The sequence below is a fragment of the Arachis stenosperma genome, chromosome 6 (genome assembly GCF_014773155.1).
Source record: "Arachis stenosperma cultivar V10309 chromosome 6, arast.V10309.gnm1.PFL2, whole genome shotgun sequence".
Taxonomy (NCBI): Eukaryota; Viridiplantae; Streptophyta; class Magnoliopsida; order Fabales; family Fabaceae; genus Arachis; species Arachis stenosperma.
Genome location: NC_080382.1, coordinates 78,611,528 through 78,631,249, shown reverse-complemented (window position 1 = coordinate 78,631,249; position 19,722 = coordinate 78,611,528). Strand labels below are relative to the sequence as shown.

The window sequence follows — 19,722 nt, the reverse complement described above, 5'->3', positions numbered from 1 at the left end:
AAGCATGTCAGAAGGACACCTTTTGGTTAATTGCTTGTATCTTTCCCAAGCTTCATAGAGAGATTCACCTTCCTTCTGTTTGAAGATTTGGACTTCCACTCTAAGCTTGCTCATCTTCTGAGGTGGAAAGAATTTGGTCAAGAAAGCATTGACCAACTTGTCCCAAGAGTTCAAGCTTTTTCTAGGTTGTGAGTCCAACCATATCCTAGCTCCATCTCTTACAGAAAAAGGGAAAAGCACAAGTCTGTAGACCTCGGGATCAACCCTATTGGTCTTAACAGTATCACAGATCTGCATGAATTCAGCTAAGAACTGATGAAGATCTTCCGATGGAAGCTCATGAAACTTGTAATTCTGCTGCATTAGAGAAACTAATTGAGGCTTAAGCTCAAAGTTGTTTGCTCCAATGGCAGGAATTGAGATGCTTCTTCCATAGAAGTTGAAAGTTGGTGCAGTATAGTCACCAAGCATCTTCCTTGCATCTCTGGCATTGTTGTTGGGTTCGGCTGCCATGTCTGCTTCTTTTTCAAAATTTTCTGTAAGGTCCTCTCCGGAGTGTTGTGCTTTAGCTTCTCTTAGCTTCCTCTTCAGAGCCCTTTCAGGTTCAGGATCAGCTTCAACAAGAATATTTTTATCCCTATTTATGCTCATATGAAAGAGAAGAGAACAAAGGGAGTAGTGGAATCCTCTATGTCATAGTATAGAGATTTCTTGATATGTCAGAGGAAAAGAAGAATAGAAGAATGAGGTAGAGAGAGAATAAGAAGAATTCGAACAGAGAGAAGAGAGAGGGTTCGAATTATAAGTAGAAGAGAAGTGTTAGCAAATAAATAGAAAGAGATGAGAGAGAGTATTCGAAAATTAAAACTAAAACAATTAGTTAATTAAAAGGATTTTTAAAAAAGTGGTTAGTGATTTTAGAAAATTGGAAGTGAAAAAGTGGTTAAGTGGTTTTGAAAAAGATAAGAAATAGTAGTTAGTTAAAAAAGAATTGAAAATAATTTTGAAAAGATAAGAAGTTAGAAAAAGATTTTGAAATTAAAATTTTAAAAAGATATGATTGAAATTTATTTTGAAAAAAGAGTTAAAAATATTTGATTTTTAAAATTAAAGTTGATGACTTGACTAACAAGAAACTAAAAGATATGATTCTAAAATTCAAAGATTGAACCTTTCTTAACAAGAAAGTAACAAGCTTAAAATTTTGAATCAAAACATTAATTGTTAGCCAGGATTTTCGAAAATATGAGATAAGATTAAGAAAAAGATTTTTGAAAAATTAGTTTGAAAATTTTCAAAAAAATTGAAAGATGAATGTTTAAAATATGTTTGATGCCAAAAGTTATGAATTAAAACATGAAAAATTGAAAAAAATTTGAATTGGAAACAAAATTACCTCCCTTGTGTCATCTTGGCATTAAACGCCCAGAATGCTATCCATTCTGGCGTTTAACGCCCACTTGGCTGCCTCTATGGGCGTTTAACGCCCAGCCAGATACCCTGGCTGGCGTTAAGCACCAGGAATCCTTTTTTACTGGGCGTTTTTCTAAACGCCCAGAATGCTGCCGTTTCTGGCGTTAAACGCCCAGAATGCTGCCCATTCTGGCGTTTAACGCCCAGAATGATACCTTTACTGGTGTTAAATGCCCAAAATGATAGCCATTCTGGCGTTTAACGCCCAAAATGCCTCTTTACTGGCGTTTTAATGCCAGTAAGCTCTTTTTCTCTGTGATTCCTCTACTTTATGTTCCGATCCTTCATTTTTCTGTATTATTTACTGAAAAGATATATAATTTTTTTTTACTTTTGAATTTTGAATGAGGAGAGAGAAAAACAACAAAATGAAACAAAACATAAAATTTTAAGATCAAAACACCAAGAAAACTTTGAAGATCATGATGTACATCAAGAACATATTTTTGAAAATTTTTAAGAAAAGAAAGACATGCAAGACACTAAACTTAGAAATTTTGAATGTTTAGACACTATGGATTCGCAAATGCATATGAAAAACAACATAAAACACAAAACAAGAAAATCATAAGATTAAACAAAGAAAATCATCAAGAACAACTTGAAGATCAAGAAAGAACACATGATGAATTTTCGAAAATCTAAGAAAGATTAAAGACATGCAAGACACCAAACTTAAAATTTGACACTAGACTCAAACAAGAAACACAAAATTTTTTGTTTTTTATGATTTTATTAAATTTTTTGTATTTTTCGAAAATAAAAATAAAAACCTTAAACATAAAATAAAATTACCCAATCTAAGCAACAAGATAAACTGTCATTTGTCTAAACTCGAACAATCCCTGGCAATGACGCCAAAAACATGGTGCACAAAATTGTGATTCACACTTTTCACAACTCCGATACAACTAACCAGCAAGTACACTCGGTCATCCATGTAATAAACCTTACGCGAGTAAGGGTCGATCCCACTGAGATTGCCGGCTTGAAGCAAGCTATGGTCATCCTGTAGATCTTAGTCAGGCGGATTCAATTGGTTATGAAGTTTGATAATTGAAAGATAAATAAAACGTAAATTAAAATAAAGATACTTATGTAAATCATTGGTGGGAATTTCAGATAAGCATTTGGAGATGCTTTGTTGCTTCTGAACCTCTACTTTCCTATTGTCTTCATCAAATCATGTGTGCTCCCTTCCATGGCAAGCTGTATGATCCTCTCAGTGAAAATGGTCTGGCTACGGTTTCTGTACGACTAATCAACTGTCAGATTTCTCGTCTCGGATGAAAAATACCAGGTACAGCTACCGCATGGCTAATCATCTGTCGGTTCTCACTTGTGTCGGAATAGGATCTCTCTATCCTTTTGCACACTGTCACTGCCCCCAACAATCGTGAGTTTGAAGCTCGTCACAGTCATCCCGTCCCAGATCCTACTCGGAATACCACAGACAAGGTTTAGACTTTCCAGATCTCAGGAATGCTGCCAATCGGTTCTAGCCTATACCACGAAGGTTCTAATCTCACGGATTTAAATGCTTTGTTGTCAAGAGAGGCGAGTCAAATCCATGGATCAGAGACCCAAGAGATTATACTCCGGCTGTCGTCCAATGACTACGTTGAACATTATGTAGACCGCTTGTGGTTGTCAGGCAAGCGAATCTTGGCTAAGCAAGTAACAAAGATTGTGGGTGATTGTCACGGGTCACCCCTTCATTCTGACTTAACTAAATTAAGTACGAGAATATATCTTGGAGAAGAAGTAGGCATTAATTGAAAGAAAAACAATAGTACTTGCATTAATTCATGAAGAACAGCAGAGCTCCGCACCTTAATCTATGAGGTGTAGAAACTCCACCGTTGGAAAATACATAAGAGAGAAAGGTCTAGGCATGGCCGAATGGCCAGCCTCCCTCCAAGTGTGAAAAATTGCATAAGCTGATCAAAAGATGAAATACAATAGTCAAAAAAGCTATTTATACTAAACTAGTTACTAGGGATTACAGAAAATAAGTAACTAAGTGCAGATAGTGCAGAAATCCACTTCCGGAGCCCACTTGTTGTGTGTTTGGGCTGAGTTTTGAAGCTTTCACGTGCATAGGCTATTCTTGGAGTTAAACGCCAGCATGGATGCCAATTTGGGCGTTTAACTCCAGTTCTTGGGCCAATTCTGGCGTTTTATGCCGGAAAAGGGTCTCTGGTGGGTGTTTGGACGCCAATTTGGGCCATTAAATATCAAAAAAAGTATGAATAATTATACATTTCTGGAAAGCCCAAGATGTCATATTTCCAACGTAATTGAGAGCATGCCAATTCAGCTTCTGTAGCTCTAAAAAATTTACTTCGAGTGCAGGAGGGTCAGAATCCAACAGCATCTGCAGTCCTTTCTCAGCCTCTGAATCAGACTTTTGCTCAGGTCCCTCAATTTCAGCCAGAAAATACCTGAAATTACAGAAAAACACACAAATTCATAGTAGAGTCCAGAAATGTGCTTTTTGCATAAAAACTAATAAAAATATACTAAAAAGTAACTAAAACATACTAAAAACTATGTAAAAATAATGCCAAAAAGCGTATAAATTATCCGCTCATCACAACACCAAACTTAAATTGTTGCTTGTCCCCAAGCAACCAAAAACAGAATAGGATAAAAAAAGAAGAGAATATACAATAAATTTTAAAATATCAATGAAGCTTAGTTCCAATTAGATGAGCGGGACTAGTAGCTTTTTGCTTCTGAACAGTTTTGGTATCTCACTTTATCCTTTAAAGTTCAGAATGATTGGCATCCATAGGAACTCAGAATTCAGATAGTGTTATTGATTCTCCTAGTTTAGCATGTTGATTCTTGAACACAGCTACTTTATGAGTCTTGGCCATGACCCTAAGCATTTTGTTTTCCAGTATTACCACCGGATACATAAATGCCACAGACACATAACTGGGTGAACCTTTTCAGATTGTGACTCAGCTTTGCTAGATTTCCCAGTTAGAGGTACCCAGAGTTCTTAAGCACACTCTTTTGCTTTGGATCACGACTTTAACCACTCAGTCCCAAGCTTTTCACTTGGACCTTCATTACACAAGCACATGGTTAGGGACAGCTTGATTTAGCCGCTTAGGCCAGGATTTTATTCCTTTGGGCCCTCCTATCCATTAATGCTCAAAGCGTTGGATCCTTTTTACCCTTGCCTTTTAGTTTAAAGGGTTACTGGCTTTTTTCTCTTGCCTTTTAGTTTAAAGAGCTATTGACTTTTTCTGCTTGTTTTTTCTTTTTCTTTCTTTTTTCTTTATTTTTCACCCCCTTTTTTTCGCAAGCTTTGTATTTTTCACTACTTTTTCTTACTTCAAGAATCAATTTTATAATTTTTCAGATTATCAATAACATTTCTCTTTTTTTTTCATCATTCTTTTAAGAGCCAACAATTTTAACATTCATAAATTTCACTATAAAAAATATGCACTGTTCATGCATTCATTCAGAAAGCAAAAAGTATTGCCACCACATCAAAATAATTAAACTGATTTCAAGATAGAGTTTAAAATTCATGTACTTCTTGATTCGGCAATTCCTTGATGGGTGATGTTGTGCATTTATCTTAATGCACCAAGTGTCTTGATGATATGCATCCAAATGTTGTGCTTAAGCCTCAATGATATGTTAACCCTTAATTGTTTAACTATGTGCTCTACACATACTTGAAACTATTCTTTTTGGCATAATGCTTCATTTGTGAAATTGGATTATAGGCTCACATAGGGACATCTTTTTGAAATCCTCAAGCTTTATGGACCGTGCATGCTATGTGATCGATTTTCACTTCTATCTCTCTTTTCCAAAGTTGCATGGCAACCATGTTTCCCACTTCATGTCAATTTGGTGATGCAAACAACAAAATTTAAAGTATATCATTGATTGATGTGGGAGTTCTATATTTCACTCGGTTCATTGATTTCTCTTGCACATTATCCAATGTTCATTCATTATCCATTTCACAATTGTGTGATTCTTGCTTGAGTACTTTCATGCTTCTTTATTGCTTGCTTGTTTGTCTTAACCTACAAGTTTTCTTTGAAGTATTTCAAGCACACAAGAATGAGTGCAATGCATACTTCTTTTGTATAATTGTGACATAGCTTTCTATGCTGGTGTATGTGTGTTCTATCCTGCATGCAACTTAGAATTCACACATATTTTTTTTAATGTCATAAACTGATCAACTCACTTCATTTTAGTGACTCTTACCTCATTCCAACAACATATGCTTCCTTGCTTTTGCATTTACCGGTCTTACTATCCTATTTTTCATCTTGCAGGATGATTCACCATAAGCAAAAAAAGGAAGCAGAAGAAAGAACATGCAGCAACCGGTTGATCCACCAGCTAAAGATGGCAATCCGTGTAGTCGTCGTACCCCCTTGCTCATCTTTGAACGCACCAAGGATGGTGCAAACTTTTAATTGAAGGGAGGTCATCCAACCAATCGGCCGATTTTTTTGGGTAAAAATTTCTAATCCAAACACTTTCACATTGCATTTTTTTCTTTTCCTTCTATTACTAGATCTTTAGAATTTTTAGTTGCATTTTCTTGGTTTGCATATATATAATAAGCTTAGTCAAAATAATAAAATTTTCCAATAAATTTATCTATAGGGCACCCCAATTGATTTGAGTAAAAATTTTTCATTGAACTTGAATGAATTATATATTGTGGAACATGTTTTTGAGCTAAGAACAAACAACCATGTGATTTTTGAGCCTAATTGTGTGGTTACATCAAATTAAACACCATTTTCATCCTTGTCTGTGTTATTCTCTTTTTATGATTGTAATCTTTGATTTGTTTGATTCTTTATGTCAATTATTTGGTGTATGAATGCATTTATGTGATTAAGGCCTATGTTTCATTTAGCTCACTTACCCAAATAGCCTACCTTTCATCTACCTTTTTTAATCAATTTTGAGCCAATTTTAATCTCCTTTGTTCTTTATTTTAGCACATCACTACCCCTAAGTAAAAAATCATAAATGTCCTTAATTTGGATCTTTGATTAGCTTAGGATAGTGAGAGTGTGTATCATTTAAGTGTGGGAAGTTTGGGAACATTGGTTGAGATAAAAGTATATTTTGAGTCTTCATTGAAAATCTTGGGAATTAGGTATATACTCATGCATTAAATGTTTAAACCATATGCGTTGATACTTTTGTATATATTTTATTTTTTAAAAAAAAAAAAGAAAAGAAGAAAAAGAAGAAAAAGAAGAAAAAAAGAAAGAAAATGAGAAAAAAACAAAGCAATAAAAAGGAGACAAAATGCCCCCCAAAGAAGAGTAATAATAACAATGCATATGTGTTATGGTTGAAAAGAATCCATGAGTATATGGAAAAAAGTGAGAATTATGGGTAGCTAGGTATTGTATTAGAATCGTATAGGTTGTTATATGTGTTTGGTGAGAGCTTAGGCTAATCAAAGACGCAAATTTCAAGCTCACTTAGCTATATATATCCTTACCTTACCCTAGCCCCACTACAACCATGTGGAAAGTCCTCATGATATTTGTATGCATGCATTGAATAATTGTTGATTGTTAGATGAAAAATAAATCTTAGAAAACATGATTAGAGGAGAATTGAGTGGATCAACCCTATACACTTGAGTGATTAGAGTGTATACACATCCAGTGAGGGGTTCGATTGCTCAATTACATGTTTTTACCGATGATCATCTCTTATCTTGCAAGTTTATAAATTCTTTTCTAGAACTCAATTCAATTGTGGATTTGATTTAATTGCGATTACTTTAGCCCTTACGTTCATATATGTATTCTTGGGAGTTGATTTATTTTTACCAAGTAGTTGTATGCATGTAGATAGGTTGCATTTAGATAGTTTACATTGAATAAATGTTGATACATGTTCATACCCTGGGTCAGGCTGTCCGACCCGGGATGTTTAGCGACAAGCCGACCAACCTCTTCAGGTCAGACTATCCGACCTCTTCTCAAAGAGCTCGGCCAATGCCCGACCTCTTCTTTAAGAGCTCGACCAACTCGCCAAAGGAGCCCAAAGTAGGCCCAAAACGAAGGAACACAGCCCAATCTAAAGGCAGCCAAAGCCCAGAAAGATAAAGGCGGTTCCCTTGAAGATGACCTCACTTAAAGATAAGATAAAGATAAGATAAGATAACTAACTTATCTTATCTACAGGAGGCCACATCTCACCATTATAAATACACTGGAGCACCCAGGTATAACTCATACTCTGATTCTACTCAATACCTATTTAATACCCATGCTAACTTAAGCATCGGAGTCTCTTGCAGGTACCCCCCACCCTTCGGTGACGAAGGATCAGCAGTTCAGCCAGTCCAACAAGTCGGACACGTCGGTTCCGACCATCACAGACGATCTCATCCAAGATCGACCTACAGTTTCAGGTAACTCTCGGAACATTGGCACCGTTGTCGGGGAACCTGGAAGTCATCCCACCACCATGGCGGACAACCATGACAACGACCACGATTCAGATCTAGAGGATAGAACGCCGCATAAAAATGCGGACGCCACCCCCAAAAAGCACACCCCAAAACGGGGGAGATAAGTAACCTGCAAACACAGAAATCATGGAAGCACTACGAGCTCAACAAAACCGCCTCCAACAACTCGAAAAAGAAGACGAGCATCAACGGGAAGCCAAGAAGGACCTCCGAAGGGAAACTAGGCGACGCCGAGAGTTAAAAGATAAAGCTCTTAAAACTCGAAGCTGATCTCAAAACCGAGACGGCTCGATCCAGTCACGAAGATAGCCCTCACAAAGATCAAGACCCATTCACCAAAGAGATCATGAAAGCTAAACGTCCCAAAGGACTTCAAAGCTCCCAACATGACTCCATACGACGGCACATCAGATCCAAGCTATCATCTTAGCAATTTCAGAAGCAGGATGTATCTCACGGAGGCCTCAGATGCAATCTGTTATTCTCCATCCAAAAGGACAAAGCCAAACATGCATCAAGCCTATCAGGGATCAAGCAAGGAGATCGAGAGAGCCTTCGCAACTACATGGAAAGATTCAACAAAACATGTCTGGACATACAAAGTCTACCAACAGAAGCAGCTATCAGGGGTCTCATCAATGGTCTACGAGAAGGACCTTTTAGCCACTCAATATCCAAGAAGCACCCAAACATCTCGGAACGAGGTACAGGAACGGGCAGAAAAGTACATCAACATGAAGGAAAACTCTCGACTAAGAGAGATCTCAAAAACCGAACATTCCTACTCCTCTCGGGATAAGGATAAAGAGTCCAAGAAAAAGAAGATCAACATGGAGAGAAGCCTAGAAAATACCACAATTACACCCCCTTCGGGTGTCTGTTGTGGATATCTACCGAGATAAGTAGGTTGCACTTCATGAGTCTTATACTTTTATGATCCCTCGGTCTTCTGTGTTTCTTTTGCATTTCTCTAAGCATGAGGACATGCTAGAATTTAAGTGTGGGGAGGTTGATAAACCCCATTTTGAGGGTTTATCTTGTGTTGATTTCAGGGGTTTTATCAATGATTCCACACGCTTTCTATATGAAAATACAAGACTTTGTGTTCCTTTCCTAATTTTGCCCCATGGATGAAAACATGCTTATTTTGCACTAAAATAGATACATTTCTAATCTTCTCTTGATGCCATTCAATGCCGTGACCTGTGTGTTAAGTGGTTTTAGAATATAGGGCAGGGATGGACCGGAAGAGAGAAGGAGGACGGGTGCAAAGGAAGGGAGCATGAGAATTGAGCCTTGGAAATATCAGCATGGGCGCGTGCGCGCACTTGACGCGTCCGCGTGGATAGAGCAACTAGAAGTCGAAGCCAAGAACCAAGCCACGAGCCGGCTTGTGTAGCGGCTAAGCCATGATCTTCATGGGCGCGCACGCGTACATCACGCCTCCGAGCACATTACAAGATGCTTCGGTGGCGCGCGCGCATACATTGCGCGTGCGCGCCGATGTTCGAATGTGTTTTTTTTTAAGAGCCACGTGACTTAGGCGTGGAGGTAGTTGGGAATCCCATTTTGGGGAAATGCCTTGGCGGGAAAAGCTTAAGAAGACCAAAGGAACAAGGGTTAAGGACTTTTAGCTCATTTTTCTAGATTTTTAGATATTTTGAGGGATAGTTAGTTACACTCTTGGAGGAGGAGAGAGAGATTCCAAGCTCTCACTAGGGTTCATCTTCATCCAATTTCTGAATTTTCAATCACTCTTTGGTGAGATCCATTGCAATTCTCAATTCACTTTGTTCATGTCATAGATCTTCTTCTCCAATTTCAAGTAGTATTTGTAATTGCTCAATTCTCATAGATCTAGAATTCAACTTTGTAGTTTTGGATTTTATCAATTCCTTGAGAATTTGATTTTCATTGTTGTTCTTTGATAATTGTTGTTAGTTCCTTGTGTTGCAATACTTTTAATTCTATTTTTCTTCTCATTTTTACTATGACTTTCATTCTTGCTCATCAAATGTTTGATAAAATGTCAACACTAGTTATGGAGTAGAAATTTCTTACTTGGCATAGGGTTTGGGCCATCAGAAGAAGTTGAATAGTTATGTCAATTGTTGATTTGGAATTAGGGATTGCTAATTGACTTGGAGTGCACTAAAGCTAGATTCCCATGAGGTGAAGCTAGGACTTGTGACTCAAGTTGATTATTCTCATTTGACTTTCCTCTATACCTAGGGGTTAACTAAATGAAGCAAGGCCTAATTGTTGTCATCATTGAAGGAACTATAAGGATAGAATTTCTAATGCCAACCCTAAGCCAAGTCTTTTAATGATTGATTGTTTGTTTCCTATTACTTTGCTACAACCTTCAAGGAATCCTAACAAGGCTTTCTAATCAATAAGATGCACGCTTTAGCAATTCCAAGGGAGGACGACTCGGGAGACTAGTACTCTCGGTTATAGATTGTAGGATTGTTTGGTGCAAAGTTTAAGTGTCGATTAGACTATACTCACGATCGTATTCATCATTGAATTCTAAATCGGCATGCTAAATTTCGTTTATCAAAATGGCGCCGTTGCCGGGGATTTGCTTAGTGTGCCATGTTATTGTTTGGAATAAATGTGTGTATATATGTACATAGTTGCATTTCATTGTAAATTGTTCAAGTGACTAACCCCTCATCGTTACCATGAGTCTCATTTCCCCTTCATTGCATGACGCGTTCACAACCGAATCCGAGCTTAGTCCCCTTTGATCCGGAAATAGAACGAACTTTGTTTCACATTAGACAAGCTCGGAGGCGGCTAAAGTTTGGGAAAGGTGAAGAGGTTTTCACCACCTCAACCACCTTACTAAAAGTGAACATTGAACCGTCACTCAAGGAAGGCATTAGTCATACTTCCATCAATATCACTAACAACTCTTCTTTTGTTTTAGGTACTAACACCATGGATGCTCCGAGGAGAGTTACCATCAAGGAAGCGGGTGCACCGGATTATGTCCTTCAACCCCTTCATGTAACTCACCCCAACTTGAACGCAAACTTTGAATTGAAGACCGCTTTGATCAACCTCCTACCTAAGTTTCACGGACTTCCCGCACAAGACCCTATTCGATATCTCAAGGACTTTCATCGTATATGCTTAACTACTAGACGGGAAGGATCCGATGAAGTTGCTATATGGTTGTTTGCTTTCCCTTTCTCTCTTGAGGACAAGGCTAAAGAATGGTTCTACACTCTATCTAGTGAAGTCACCTCCGATTGGGACTTACTTAGAAGAGGATTCTTGGATAAATTCTTGCCCCCGGAGAAGATGGATAGGCTAAGGAAGGAAATGTCTTGTATTGTGCAAGGTGAAACGGAACCCCTATACGAGTATTGGGAACGGTTTCGTAAGCTACTAGACGCATGCCCTAATCACATGATTGACACTCAAGTATTGCTTGGATACATATGTCAAGGGATGCGAGAGCAAGATAGAACTCTCTTGGACACCTCTAGCAATGGTTCTTTGTCCAAATATAAAACAGCGGAGGAGGCATGGCAACTTATCATTGACTTAGCCGAATCCAATCAACATATGAGACGAAGAGTCAACCGCCCAAGAACCGTGAATGAGGTATCAACTAGTAGTGAAACCACCGCTCTAACTCAATCCTTGAGCGAAATGACATCCATCTTGAGGCAACTCCAATTGAACCAACAACAACCACAACAACCTCAATCATACCAACAACACTCCCCACCACCTCAACAACACAACCAACAATTGGTTCCTCAAAAAGTGTGTGGCATTTGTTCTTGCTACTCCCACTACACGAATGAGTGCCCAAGCCTTCAAGAAGATAACACCTTTGTGGCTACCCATAATTTCTATGACCGCCCATATCAAGGGTACTACCAAGGCGGTAATCCTAACCAAGGGCACCCTTATCAAGGAGGAAGCTACAATCAAGGGAGTGGATACCATAATCAAAATTGGAGAGACAATCATCAACAAGGGAATAGGGACAACAACAACAATGGAGGAGGTCAAAGATGGAGCAACAACTCACAAAATTTCTCACAAAACCGACCATACAACTCACAAAATCAACCATACAACCAACAAAACCCACAAAGAAACTACCAAACATACCAACCACCACATCAAAGACCACCACCCAACCAATCACAAACTCCTCAACTCACATATGCAACCACCCCCTCCAACCAAGACGAAACACTCCGGACCATTATCCAAGGCCAAAAGGAACTACAAAACACACTTGCTTCCGGTCTCACCGGCCTCACCTCTACACTACAAGCTCTTCTTGCACGCATGGATATACCATCAAATCCCACTCCTCAACCCCCAATCTAAAGCGTCATTCCCTCTCAACCTCAACCAAATCCTAAGGGGGGCATCAATGCCATCACCCTTAGATCCGGAACACAACTAAAAGAGAAGGAAGCAAAGGACTCAAATCCCATCACAACCGCCCAAGAGGAGAAGAGAATAGATATAGAAGAGGTAGTGGAAGAGGAGACACCACAAGTCATAGTTGAGGATGAAATTGCTCAACCACTCCCATTTCCAACACTTGCAAAGAAAGCTAGAAAGCGCATAGAACTCGACCCCAAAATGGTAGAAATGTTCAAGAAAGTTGAGGTAACCATCCCCCTCTTTGATGTTATCCATCAAGTTCCTAGATATGCAAAATTTCTTAAAGATCTATGCATGAACAAGGATAGAATTCTTGAATTGGAAACCATCCCATTGGGGAGTTCTATTTCCGCTTTAATGGGAGTATTGCCCGAGAAGTGTGATGATCCGGGCCCTTGTATGGTCACTTGCACCGTTAATGGAGTTCAATTTATAGATTGTATGTGTGACCTCAGAGCATGTGTTAGCATCATGCCGCTCTCCGTCTACCGGGTATTGAAGTTGCCACCACTAAAAAGGTCGACGGCAAGATTTGTCCTAGCGGATAAAAGCATAATAAGCGTGACTGGTGTTGCGGAAAATGTATTGGTGAATATCAAAGGGTTGGTGTTTCCGATTGACTTCTATGTCCTTGAAATGCCATCAAGCGAGACCGAGAGAGCATCATCTATCCTACTTGGAAGACCATTTTTGAGAACTTCTAGATTTAAGCTAGATGCCTACTCGGGGACTTACTCATTTGAAATAGATGGGAGAATCGTAAGTTTTAGCCTAGAAGAAGCAATGAAGCATCCACCGGAGAATCACTCTCTATTTCGGTGTGACCCAATTGACAACATGGTTGCCGAAGTGCACCTTACAAAGTTAGATGAGAAGTACATGATTGAAGAAGCAAATGAAGGTCCAAGCAAACTAAACACCACACACCATACAAACCATCCGGAAACTTAAACTTCAAAGAATGACAAAAAGATGGAATTGAAGCCACTACCACCCCACTTAAGGTACTCATATCTTGATGAAGCCCAAAAGCTCCCCGTGATAATTGCAAAAAAGTTAACTCCTCAACAAGAAGAAAAATTGCTAGATGTATTGAGGAAAAACAAAAGGGCAATTGGGTGGAGTTTGGCGGATCTAGTGGGAATAAGCCCCCAAGTATGCGAGCACCGCATATTTCTTGAAGAAGGAGCCAGACCGGTCCGACAACCTCAAAGGAGACTTAATCCAACCATTCTTGAGGTTGTGAAAAAAGAAGTCACTAAGCTACTTGAAGCGGACATCATCTATCCTATCTCGGATAGCGAGTGGGTAAGCCCGGTCCAAGTAGTGCCAAAGAAGTCTGGGGTGACAACAATCAAAAACGAAAGTGGTGAACTTATAGCAACAAGAGTGCAAAATTCTTGGAGAGTATGCATAGACTACCAAAGGTTGAATACGGCCACAAGAAAAGATCACTTCCCACTACCATTCATTGATCAAATGCTTGATCGATTAGCCGGTAAATCATATTATTGCTTTCTTGATGGTTACTCCGGTTACTTCCAAATTCACATTGCTCTAGAGGACCAAGAAAAAACCACATTTACTTGCCCCTTTGGAATGTATGCTTACAAGCGTATGCCATTTGGCCTATGCAATGCACCGGCAACGTTTCAAAGATGCATGATGAGCTTATTTGCGGACTTTCTAGAGCAATGTATGGAAGTTTTCATGGACGACTTTAGTGTGTACGGTGATTCATTTGAGCATTGCTTAGGTAACCTTGAAAAAGTCTTAGAGAGATGCACCAAAACAAACCTTGTCCTAAATTTTGAAAAATGTCATTTCATGGTCAAACAAGGCATTGTTTTGGGACACATAGTCTCAAAAGAAGGCATCTCCGTAGATCCGGCAAAAATAAATGTCATATCTAGTTTACCTTACCCCTCCTCCGAGAGGGAAGTCCGCTCTTTTCTTGGACATGCAGGATTCTACCGGAGATTCATCAAAGACTTTAGTAAGGTGGCCTTACCTCTCTCTCGACTACTACAAAAGGACACTGAATTTGAGCTGAGCAAGGAATGTGTGGAAGCATATGACAAACTTAAAGTAGCATTGACACAAGCTCCTATTGTGCGAGGACCGAATTAGACTCAACCATTTGAAATCATGTGTGATGCTTCGAATTATGCGATAGGAGCCGCGTTAGCACAACGCGAGGGTAAGATTCCCTATGTCATAGCTTATGCCTCCAAAACACTAGACGGAGCCCAATCCAACTACACTACTACCGAAAAGGAACTCCTAGCTATTGTTTTTGCTTTGGACAAGTTCTGAGCCTATCTTCTTGGTTCCAAGGTTGTAGTGTACTCGGATCACGCGGCACTAAAGTATTTGTTGGCCAAAAAGGAATCAAAACCGAAATTAATTCGTTGGGTTCTTTTGTTACAAGAATTTGACTTGGAGATCAAGGATAGGAGTGGTTCCCAAAACCTAGTGGCAGACCATCTAAGTCGCCTCGAACACACAAAAGGCGACACCACTCCTATCAATGACTCCTTTCCTTTAGATGCTTTGCACGCAATCTCGGAAGTAGTTCCTTGGTATGCCCCAATAGCAAACTACTTGGTTTCACGCACTTTCCCTCCCAATCTCAACAAACACCAAAAGGATAAGCTGAAAAGCGAATCCAAATACTATGTTTGGGACGATCCCTATTTGTGGAGGTGTGGAGCGGACCAAATAGTGCGACGGTGCATACCTCAAACCGAATTCCAAGCAATCTTGGACGCTTGCCATGCTTCCGAAGGAGGTGGCCACTACGGCCCCCAAAGAACGGCAAGAAAGGTCCTTGATTGCGGATTTTGGTGGCCAACCCTTCTCAAAGATTCTTCTCTCCATTGCAAATCTTGTCCCCAATGCATTCGGTTTGGAAATATTTCTAAGAAGGACAAAATCCCCTAACAAAATATGCTTTTTTGTGAAATCTTTGATGTATGGGGAATCGACTTCATGGGACCATTTCCAAATTCCAATGGCTTTCTCTACATCTTGTTAGCCGTCGATTATGTGTCAAAATGGGTGGAGGCAATCCCCACCCGAACGGATGACGCTCAAGTTGTTTATTCTTTTGTGAGGAACAATATCATTTGTCGCTTTGGCTCCCCAAGAGCAATTATAAGTGACCAAGGATCCCACTTTTGCAACAAAAAAATGGACGGCCTCATGAGAAAGTATGGCATCATACACAAAGTTGCCACGGCTTACCACCCTCAGACAAATGGCCAAGCCGAAGTTTCTAACCGGGAAATCAAACATGTGTTGGAAAGGATTGTGAAGCCGAATCGGAAGGATTGGAGCACTAAACTCTCCGATGCACTTTGGGCTTATCGAACGGCTTACAAGACACCCATTGGCATGAGCCTCTTTAGGCTTGTATATGGTAAAGCATGCCACTTACCGGTAGAAATAGAACACAAAGCTTATTGGGCCATAAAGGAATGTAATATGAGCTTGGGTGGAGCCGGAGTAGAGAGAAAGCTTCAATTAGCGGAATTGGAATGCTTAAGATTAGAAGCTTATGACAACTCTAGACTTTACAAGGAAAAGATGAAAGCCATCCATGACAAGAACATTAGGAGAAGGGAATTCCGACCCGGTGAACTAGTCCTTCTTTACAACTCAAGGTTGAGATTACTACCCGGAAAGCTTAGATCAAGGTGGGATGGACCCTACCAAGTGGAGAAAGTAGAACCTTATGGGGTCTACCACTTACGCCACCCATCAAGTCCGGACATTTTCAAGGTAAATGGGCACCGTCTCAAATTGTATCATGGTGAGCAAAGAAAGAACTCCAAGGAATTTGAAGTATTCCTCTTGAGGGATGCACCTCTTGAACAAGAACTTTGAGCTAGTGAAAGTCCAACTTAAGGACGGTAAACAAAAGTGCTAGGTGGGAGACACCCCACCATGGTAAGATCTTCCTGTGTACATAGCCATTGCATCATTCTTTGATTGACACTTGCTTAACACTTGACTTCATGTTTGTTAGCTAGATTTCAATTCTAATTCTGCTTCATTTGTTGAGTTCATTAGTAGTTTATCAAGTTAAAATGCCCTTCTTTAGTGCTTAAGTGACTGTTTGGAGGGTTGGAATGCTATAAGTGGTGCAAAAACATGCAAACTTTTGAAAAGGCACCCTTCTGCGCGTGCGCGCCCTTAAGGCATTTGACGACTACCCACGCGGACGCGCACCGTGCGCGGACGCGTGGGTTGCGAAAAACACCCCTCCGTACATTTTCCCGAGAGTTACGCCCGCACCATGCCTGAGGCATAGGCCACTTACGCGTGCGCGCACATGACGCGTACGCGCACTTGGGCGAAATCTACAGATCGACACGTTAGCGTACCGTGCGCGTCCGCGTCGATCACCCTTTTGCACTTCTGGTACATATTCCAGAGAGTTAGGCCACTCTCAGGCCCGCACTAAGCCACCGGTCCAGCATCTCTGCCGCGTGCGCGCACTTGGCGCGCACGCGTCCATAAGCTAGCAACACGAGGTGCGCGCGCGCGCTTAAGCCGCACACGCGTCCCTCGTTCTGCAACCCCCTCTAGGCCACTCCACAGAGAGTTAGGCCCACCCCAGGCCCATCTCATGCCTGGGGCATAACCACGTTGACGCGTGCGCGCACGGTGCGCGCGCGCGCCAACAGCCCTGCAGCCAACTCCTGGTACCTTGTCCAGAGAGTTGTGCCACCTCTAAGCCACCCTTGTGCTACCAGCCCAAGCGTATAGGCACGTGCGCGCAACGTACGCGCGCGCGCCCCCACTCCACCTCGCTCCCTTGCGCGTGCGCGCACCGTGCGCGCACACGCAGGTGATCGACGCCAACTTAATAGGGAGCATACTTGCCCCCTTCATTCTTCTTCTCATTTCCCTCTTCTTCTCACTCTTTCTACTACCCATCCACCTACTACCATTTCTTCTTCCAGTCAACCACCTCCTACCACCTACCTCCGGTGGCCCCACATTACCCCTCCACTCTCCATCACTCCACTCTACAACTTCTTCTTCCATATCCTCTTCCATCTCTCAAGGTACTATACTAAGCTACCCTCTTACTCCACCTATCGCTTTTTGATTCTTAATCACTTAGTTTCAGTTTCTTTTAGGTAGCCTCTTTCCTTTTCTCCTCCCTCTTTTTAGTTACTTCTTTGGGGTGTTTTTGAATTTTTTTTCAATTTAACTCTTCATAGGCATTTGGGTCCCAACTTCTCTTGCATTGGTAGATGAGATGTGTTGCTTGATTTTCTTGCAACCACTGTGCACTGTAGTCATTAATAATGGATTGTGGAATGTTACATTGCTTTCACCTTCTTCTAATCACATACTACAAAAAGGATGCACGCCAAGTGTTCGACGAAAGGCATACTTGAGTTTTGAGCTCATTTTGACTAAATTGCCTCTCAACTAATCACTTTTGGGTGCATCCCCACATTCTCTAATCCATTCACTCACCTTTTCATAACTTGCTTCCCACTTTTGGTATCTGAGGGTGTATGCTTCTCATGCTTCTTACTTGCATGCTTAATCTACCCTTGCACCACATGCAAATGATTTGCCTTGCTCTTCACATGTTATCTTAGTACATGTTGCAGCTGTCATGTAATAATGATACCCATATTCTATGGCATAACTTTTCATTGCATAATCGCATTTAATTACACTTCTTTGGGTTTGATATTATCCCCTTTCTTTGCTATCACAGGATGGTCATCAAAAAGAACAAAGGAAAAGCCCCGAAGAAGCCAGCTTCCAATAGAGCGCGCCAAGAACTAACGGCCAAGCCACTCCTGAAGAAGGCTAAGGGCCCCGTTGATGTTCTAGAGAAGGACAACCCTCCAAAGGATTCAAATAAGTTCCCTAACCGCTACTGCGAACTTGTTTACTCAAGAATGATTGAAAGGAATTATCACCCGGAGCCCCTTCTAGTCCTACCGGCTCACCTCACTCCGATTGTGATGCCACACATTGATCGGAGGCAATGGAGGTTCCTCTTGAGGCAACCAAAGGAGGCCAATCTCTCATGGGTGGTGGAATTCTACTCCAACTACCACTCACCCCTTCTCACATCAATATTTGTGCGCCGAAAGCAAGTGTCAGTCACAGTGGAAACCATCCGGGAAGTCCTTGGGATTGGGCCGTTAACGGTTGGATATGATGCCTACCAAGAAGTCTTGACTACATGTGACGACCGTGCATTCGATTGGAGTGCGATCCTCCGTGTAATTGCTTTACCCGATGCATATTGGATTCGGGGGACCATAAAGCAAAGACCAAAGGGTTTAGATGTCCATCACCTCACTCAAGAAGCCACGGCATGGGCCCAAATTCTAGCTCACTACGTGCTCCCAAGCACCCATGGGTCATCCATTACCGCCGAGCTTGCCTTATTGATATGGTGCATCTTAACCGAGAAACCGATCGACATTTCGCATGCCATTCAACAATCCATGGGGCGCATTCATGCCAAGGGAAATCTACCATTCCCCGCTATGGTGGCCGAATTAGTTGCAAAGGCCGGCGTCAACCGAGAGGCTAAGGATAGGAGAACCTCAATTCCAGTCGAAGGCGATGTTATTCCGACCAAGAGGTGCCTCAAGCCTCCGGAATTCACCAAGGACATTGGACTACCCACACCAACTCGCAACACTACCACATCATCTACACCACAAAAATCAGCCACCCAACGCCTTGAAGACCTTCACAAGAAGTTGGACCGTTATGAGAGGCGTAACCAACGCCGATATGCTCATGTGAAGAAACTTCTAAGCGTAGTCACCCCACCTATGGAGGAGCCAGATATCTCCACATCCACCGCAACTTCAAGCGGAGATAGCGATGACATTGGAGATGAGGGACACTCGGGACTCGACCACCCATTGCGCCTAACCTATAGCACGGAGGACCGTGCTAAGTTTTAAGTGTGGGGAGGTCGGCCGATCGATCTCCATAGGTAACATCCGAATAAATTCTTATTCCTTGAACTCCTTTGTAATTAGGATAAGTTGCGTGATTAGGTCTTAGCTGACACCATTCGCATGATAAATTTACTTGGTTGGAACAATGAAACTCTTTCTTAGGAAACCAATACTTTGGGGCAACCGTGGCATTGCCAATTTTAAATACCTTGATGCCAAATTTGCATGAAGAATTATATTTTGGAACATGGATTTTGAGTTAAGAACACAAGCTAGTGAGCTTTGAGCCTTGTTTGTGGCTACATCTTATAGTCACCTACTGTCCTTCTTGTGTGCAATTGTTTTCTCTCTATGAGTGTGACCCTT

The 19,722-nt window shown here is 41.1% G+C and overlaps 1 non-coding gene across 1 annotated transcript; it reads left to right on the top strand.

Moving 5' to 3' along the window:
* On the top strand, positions 1–108 carry LOC130937516 (small nucleolar RNA R71). Its single transcript, XR_009068732.1, has one exon. It is a non-coding gene; the product is annotated as a small nucleolar RNA R71 (small nucleolar RNA).
* Positions 109–19,722: the final 19,614 nt, after the last annotated feature.